At 37.1% G+C, this 6,842-nt stretch overlaps 1 long non-coding RNA gene across 1 annotated transcript; it reads right to left on the bottom strand.

Annotated features, from left to right (window-relative positions):
• Window positions 1–1,084: 1,084 nt before the first annotated feature.
• LOC146442036 (uncharacterized) lies at window positions 1,085–6,151 on the bottom strand. The gene is made up of 2 exons (XR_014849554.1): window positions 6,006–6,151; window positions 1,085–1,307 (listed from the first exon to the last, which is right to left on the bottom strand). It is a non-coding gene; the product is annotated as an uncharacterized LOC146442036 (long non-coding RNA).
• Between the last annotated feature and the right edge of the window lie 691 nt (window positions 6,152–6,842).

Below are 6,842 nucleotides of genomic sequence, written 5' to 3'. Positions count from 1 at the left end.
ATGAAAGGATCCACTGGAATACAATCTGAGGAAAAAGGAAGGAGAGATATAATTTCTGCCTATTTTTGTCTTTTTTTCTTTAAACTTGAACTATAAGTCAGTTTTTTGGCTCCTTTTTTGGCATCATCTGGTTCTATACTTGTTAAAACATTCTTCATACAAGCGTTTCCTAAAGGAGTGTGTGTGTTGTTCATTGAAGCCTCAAATGTGCACTTCATATCTGCATTTTGTGTACTTAATCCTGTGACGCTCATCAAACAGTCTAGTGCCAATGGAGGGTAGACTCAAGCTATGCCAGTCTTATGGGAACAGCCCAAGTGTATTACCCACAGCTCCTGACAAGGCAAGCCCTCAGTGAAGGAGGTGTTGCAGTCAACAACAGACTTAAGTGTGCTTGAGCTAAGCAAAGGCTACTTATCAGGCCAGGGAGAAGTACTTCAGTGTGTACGTGCAGAGATATTTCTTCTTTATTTATTTTCTCCTCTGAATTCTATGCATTTTGAGGACATGGAATAACAAGCTTAACCTAGAGAATTTTTTTGGGTTTTCTCCAGGTAGCTTCCTTCGACTGGATGAAATGGAACAATGAACATGTTATGGGTTTACTGTTTTAGTGTGATATGTGGGCAACAGAACTGCAGTCCAGAAGCACAGCCAAAGAGAAGAGCCATTATGTCCATTGATCCAGAGAGAAGTGAAGATAATCTGTGTGCTTGAATAGCAGCCACAGCAGTGTAAATTACTACTGTCTTTCTAATCATAACTGAAGGGTAGAAGCAGTGCATAGAATCCAGTGAGATCTACTTCAGTGCTTATTCAAAGAAAAACAGCCTTGAATTGGTGTTGTGCACTGAGAGAGTGCTTTTATAACCAAACTGATGTCTGTCACCAAGTAATGCTCAAATGAATGTAACTTCCTTTCACAGAAGGATTTATTCAGATATTAGTCTTTTAGTGGGTTAATTTTGTGGGGGTTTTTCCGATTTGTGAAAAAAAAATATCCACTCTACAGAGAAAAGCTAAATCAAGTAGATTTTAGACTGAGAGGAAAGAAGAGGCATACAAAAAAGACTGACATGTCAAATGCTGGCATAAAATCTGTGCCTTTATATAGATTAAACATTCTGTAAAGAGACAGTAAATTACAAAATGAAATAGGAGATGAGGATGATCAGCAGATGTAAAGGCTTAAGTCCAGAGTGTTCCTAGAAACACAAAACTGACACCTTCTTGCCAGCACAGTTGGTACAGTTTGTACTTCTGTCATTCTGGGATAGAGGAAAATCACCATAGGCCTTTCCAGACACCTGCAACACAAACAAATTATATAACATAATGATGTAATATTAATATGACATAAAGGTTAATGCAAGCAAAAAGAAGACCTCTGCAGAAGACTGGTTTCCAAAAATTAATCTCTTACTGAATAATGAGAGACTCTGGCAGTCACACTGAGATTCTCACTCTTGTTTCCATCGTGAAGGGATCCAATGCAAATTCAGGACTGTGAAGGAGATTTGAGGTTCCCCAGAACCCATGAGCTCAAAATATTCCCAGCTATGAGGAGACCCCCCAGTATATAAGTCTCCAACCAATAACCACTGTGATGCACAAAAAGTAGGAAATAAAAATAGTAAAAACATACTGAAATTTCTGGCACAAGAAGCTGGGTATCAGCTTCTACAACTGTGGCTAACTTGAAGTCCTGAAATAAGCCAGAGTGGGATATCACTGCAGCACAGGCAAGAGTAGAGTGAGTTAAGCAAAAGCAAACCAGGCTTCTTCTTAACTATGTTTCTGGAGCTGCCAGTTCTGGCATCTAGAAAAGTTAATTTATTTCTGCCAAAATATTCATTTAGCAGATTAAAATCTCTTTGTGAGAAGACAATCAGAATTGAGTAAGAAAAGGTTTTTGAGGGTCAGTGTGGAACCTGTGCTGAAACTATGCCAACCTTCAATGTCTGAGCACTCTTAATTAAATGGCTTGTCACTCTATCAACCAGTTGCTTTCCAGCAGTGAATTATACAACGTCAAAAAGTAACAGTAAAAATTTAGACCTGCAAAGATTGATAGGAGTCTTTTGTGCCTGTAGGCAACCAGTCTCAAGCTTTTGACTTAGATCAAGCAGGTCTTGTCCTGCACATCCAGCAAATTACAGGATAGTTTGGCACAGCTAATCTCCTTTCCCTTCATTTGGCATTTTGGGAAGCATATTCATGGGTTTTTTCTCATTTCAAGTTTTATAATAGATCCTTTACCAGGCAACAGCTATGAAAGATGATTTTACAACAATCTAAATACTGTCATGTATCTTATTTGGCCATGGAATGTGTCTGCAGACTGTGCTGATTACGGCCTCTCAAAAGGTCCAAGGAGTATGATCTGGGAAAAATGCAATTAGTCCTTCTGTTCTCTAGCATAGTTCTTATCAGATTGGAGTAGTTTGCTTTTTTGGCATTGGACGGATGGAGAGTCCCTGGATAGAAGTGAAAGTTAGTGTTATAAAATGAATTAGAAAAATCTAGACAACGCTAGGTTCATCTCCATATTATTAAGAGACAAAAACAGCAGGGCAGGAAAGTTTTCCTCATTTGCCAGCAGCCAAACTGTGGCCAATTTGGATCCTCTTCTTCTCTGATGGAATCTCTGCAGTCACATTTCAGGCTTAAAAATCACTTAATTTTTATTTTGTAAATGCTTATTTGTGCCTTAAATGTGCTAAATGAAGCACTTTCAAAATAAGAGAAGATTTACAAGCCTTAGAGATAATCACAATGACTGGTGCCTTGCCCAGGAGAGCTGGAAATTCAAATGAGTTATTGGAAACATTAGTTATTGGACATGACCAAAGAGAGCATAGCCTAGCATAGGAATGACTCCAAATCCTCTTGCATAATGGAAAATATTGTATAGCCAGTTCCAACTGTGAAAGGGTAAAAGAAAAAGTCACACTTGGCTCACAAGCATGTTAAAACCAACCTGCTTACTTTGAGTTTTGTGTTTCTGAAATGAAGCACTGAACTGTTGACTATAATAACAACCAGAGGATAAAAATTCCCATGTTCCTTTGAAAATACTTTGAAAATAGCTTAGATTTTTTATGTGTATTTGATCTAGGGTGAAACTCCTCTGTGTTTGTGTAAAGACATGAGTACTATTTTCTCTGAAAAACAGAGAACAAATTTAAAATACATTTTCCCCAGGAGAAAATGTTTCACTTCTAAAAGAAAAAGTAGGATTTCCAACTTTTGATACCTGTCATTAATATAAAAATTAAATAAATCAAAATCAGTAACAAAACATGTCAAATTTTGCATTTTCAAGGCAATATGATTTTCCACAGATCTCATAGCAGTACATTAAATGTATAATTTGTCCCTACCAGCCTCGTACTCTACTCTAGAATACACAGTAACTGGTTCAAGCATCTTGAACATTTTAAATTTGAAGTATGAGCAGCATATAATTAAACAAGTGCCTATGTCAGCAGGGAAATCTCCATTGAAGTGAGGATCTGATCACACTAGCAGTTAATTTTGCAACTGTTTTCATGAATAGAAATGCTTCTGGTTATACAAGCCTGAAAGCTGCTTCTATTCAAGTCACTGGGACTATTGGAATCATTGAAACTTCAGCAGAAATAGAACCTAAGTCATTATTATTTGAACTGCCAGCAATTCTTGAAATGCTAGTGTCTTATTCCTTTCTGTAAAATTAAATTTTTGGAAGAGTGAAAAGTGAGTAACTTGGACACACAAATTGGACAAAGAATTTTATAGTACTAGGAGCTGTCCTAGTGGGATTTCATGCCCTTTTTGACCTAGAGAGATTTAGCAGACAGTGTATTTACTTGTTCGAAAAGAATGTTGATTTTAAGAAGGCAGTACATGATTTTACTGAACATCCACATTAGAAATTCTCTTTGTTTACAAGTTGTCCTGAGACTGTAATGCAAACTGTAAGTGTTGATCTGAAATGGAAAGCATCAATACTCAAAAAAGGCTGAGGTATTTTGGTTTTGATGGGGCATCACTGAGTTGAAAAAGCAGAATAGTATTGCTCCCCCCATAATTTCATCTTAGGCAAGTGAGCTAAATTTAGCAAATAAACTTGATACAAGGTTCTCCACGCTTGTCAAAATATGGTGGCAATTAAAGTGGCATCTATTCTGTACCTCATTTTTTTAAGGAATATATTTTTCAAGGTTTTGACAGTTAAAAACTATTCAGATTATTTATGACATTTCCAATGAGTTAGTAACATTTTTTATTGCATTGCATTTTGCATAATATAATTTGTCACTGCTTCTTTATTAAGCTTGTTTTATATTCATAGTTGTCCCACAACACTATATTTTCCTCTTTGTCAGCTCAGAACTTCATTATGAAGGATGAGGTTTTATCGTTTCCTAGTGATGCAAATGTCTACAGTGAATAAGTGTCATTATGCAGGAACAGAAATTTAGTTTTCCTCCATTAAGCAGCCAGGCTAATGACTCAACAAGTTTATAGCCCACCACAAAATTTGATAGCTTGGTGTGAGTTAAACAAATGATGGTTACATATTTATATGAAAATGAAAGTGGCTTTTTGGAGTCTGATGTTGTATTTTTCTCATTTAAAGCCTAGACTTCCCTTTTTAATTTAAAGAAGGGACATTCTCAGTTACAACTTAGGATGAGCATGCCTTCTGTTTCTTATGTCTGACATGACTCCAGTATGACAACACCATCATAGGGAGACAAAATAATATTTCATGGCCAACTTTCAAATCCCACTGACACCCATGGAAACATCCCCATTTAATGCCTTTGAATTCTCACTATTTCTCATTATATGCAGAAAAAACCAGCTATTCATCATAAATATTACATCCAGCTGAAGATGATATATGCCCTATCCTGAGCAATCGAATGTTTCCACCCGGGTGTGACACTCACTAAACACTGTCTCAGGTCCAGTGGACCACTATATCAGCAAAAACACTGCCAAGCTCTTTCTTTTCTTTATAAAATCAGTTTTAAGTAATTAATAGAATGTGTGAAAATGACCTATTTGTCTGTCTAACTCATCTCCCCTCCAGAACAAATTTGTCCCCATGGCATGTTTTTTCAATGCTTTGCCTAATCTAACTCCAAATATTCAGCATTTCCCATTGGAGACTGTTTCTCAGTTAAAGGGATCATGTTGTCAAGATTCTTATTCAGATAGTAGGCTAAAATTTAATTTTTTTCCTAATTTCAGTCTATTTCCCCTGGGGCCAGATTCCCAGCTGCCATAAACAGTCAGAGCTTGTTTGGGCAGTACACACCAGCCAAAAATCTGGTCAGGGTTTTCCCTTCCTACTATGCTAACAATTTTTTTCTCCTCTGCTACATTATACTATTAATCATAGTGTTCACACTTATTCATTGCATTCTTCAATAATGCTTTCAAATCCCGTTTTTCTAATACCATATTGCTTGCTGTGTCAATCATTCCATTCCATAATCCATTTATTAATCCATACTTCATGTTGAGATAAAATCAGCTGCTAAACTAGATGAGACTTCTCCATAGTGATGGTAGAACAGCCTGCATGATCATAAGAGAGGATTTGTACTGAGGGCAATGAAGTAAGATCCTAACTTTGATAAACTTTGTTTCTATTTTCAGATAAAAGCAAACAGAATCAATAGTATGATATGTTTTTGTTGAAGGGGTTTTTTTTTGAAGTACAAAAATATACATCTCGGTATTTGTAAATGAAAACTGGCTGCTGCTGCAGAACATCTCCATTCTTACAGTGGTGCTTCCTACCTATGATCTGCTGTGTGCACTGGCAGACTCATATTACTTGCTGATGTAAAATTACCACTAGTTTGTAAATCCAATAGTTCCACAACAGATGGATAATTTTGAAATAGGATTGTGGAATCAGGGTGGGAATACATTGGCACAAACAGGTTTCGTTACTGAACTGTCCCTAGATTACCACTCACATTTTCTTCTTTGTAGGTACTTACCACAGAATCATCAAGGCTGGAGGAGACCTTCAAGATCATTTAGTCCAACCATCAACTCATTGTCACCTGAAGCACCCTTAAATCATATCCCCAAGTGCCACATCTAGACGCCTCTTGAACATTTCCAGAGATGGTGAGTCCACAACTTCCCTGGAGGTGGAGAAATTAACTTTTGTTAACTGCTGGACTACCCTATCACTGCAGCAACCCAGAAGGTCAAAACAAAACAAAGCAAAACAATCTTTTCCATTGGCAGAGTTCTGTGGTAATGAGGTGACGCTTAAGAGATATTTTAAAAGTAGCCAATGTTTCCTATTCTAAATTAATCTCCTGTGCCTTTAGACATGACAAATTGATCTCCTCGAAACCAGAAATTCTTGAAATTTCCAAATCCAAATCAAAATAGCTATTTTGCTCTACCAGTTCTCAGCTCTTTTGGACCAGTAGATAAAGGTTTTTTTCTTTCCAACGTTTCTTAGAAAGTGACAAAACAAGAAAGCTTTTGAGTATTGTTGAGCACATATTTACTTTTAGCTGTTTTTTGTTCAAGTCACTTGACACGCTGCCATGGCCCAGGCCTGCTGAATCTATTATTGCTCATGCCATCTATCATGTTTTATAGTCAGGGCTTAAGAAGATGACACATATTTATGGAGGAGTGTCTAGGAGACTGTCTCATTGAAGACCTCCCACCGTGTTGTTAAGATCCCACTGTCAAACTGACTCATAAAAGAAACTTGAGCCCAGCACTCAGTCACTAGTAAAGTACTGAAGCCTGGCAAACGGGATCACTGTTGTGATGTGGCCAACCTCTTTTGAAAATCAGAGGTAGATTTG

Source organism: Lichenostomus cassidix, chromosome 2 (genome assembly GCF_008360975.1).
Source record: "Lichenostomus cassidix isolate B80296 chromosome 2, HeHo_3.0, whole genome shotgun sequence".
NCBI classification, from domain to species: domain Eukaryota; kingdom Metazoa; phylum Chordata; class Aves; order Passeriformes; family Meliphagidae; genus Lichenostomus; species Lichenostomus cassidix.
The sequence above is the reverse complement of the archived record's forward strand: the minus strand, read 5'-3'. Positions and strand labels throughout refer to the sequence as shown.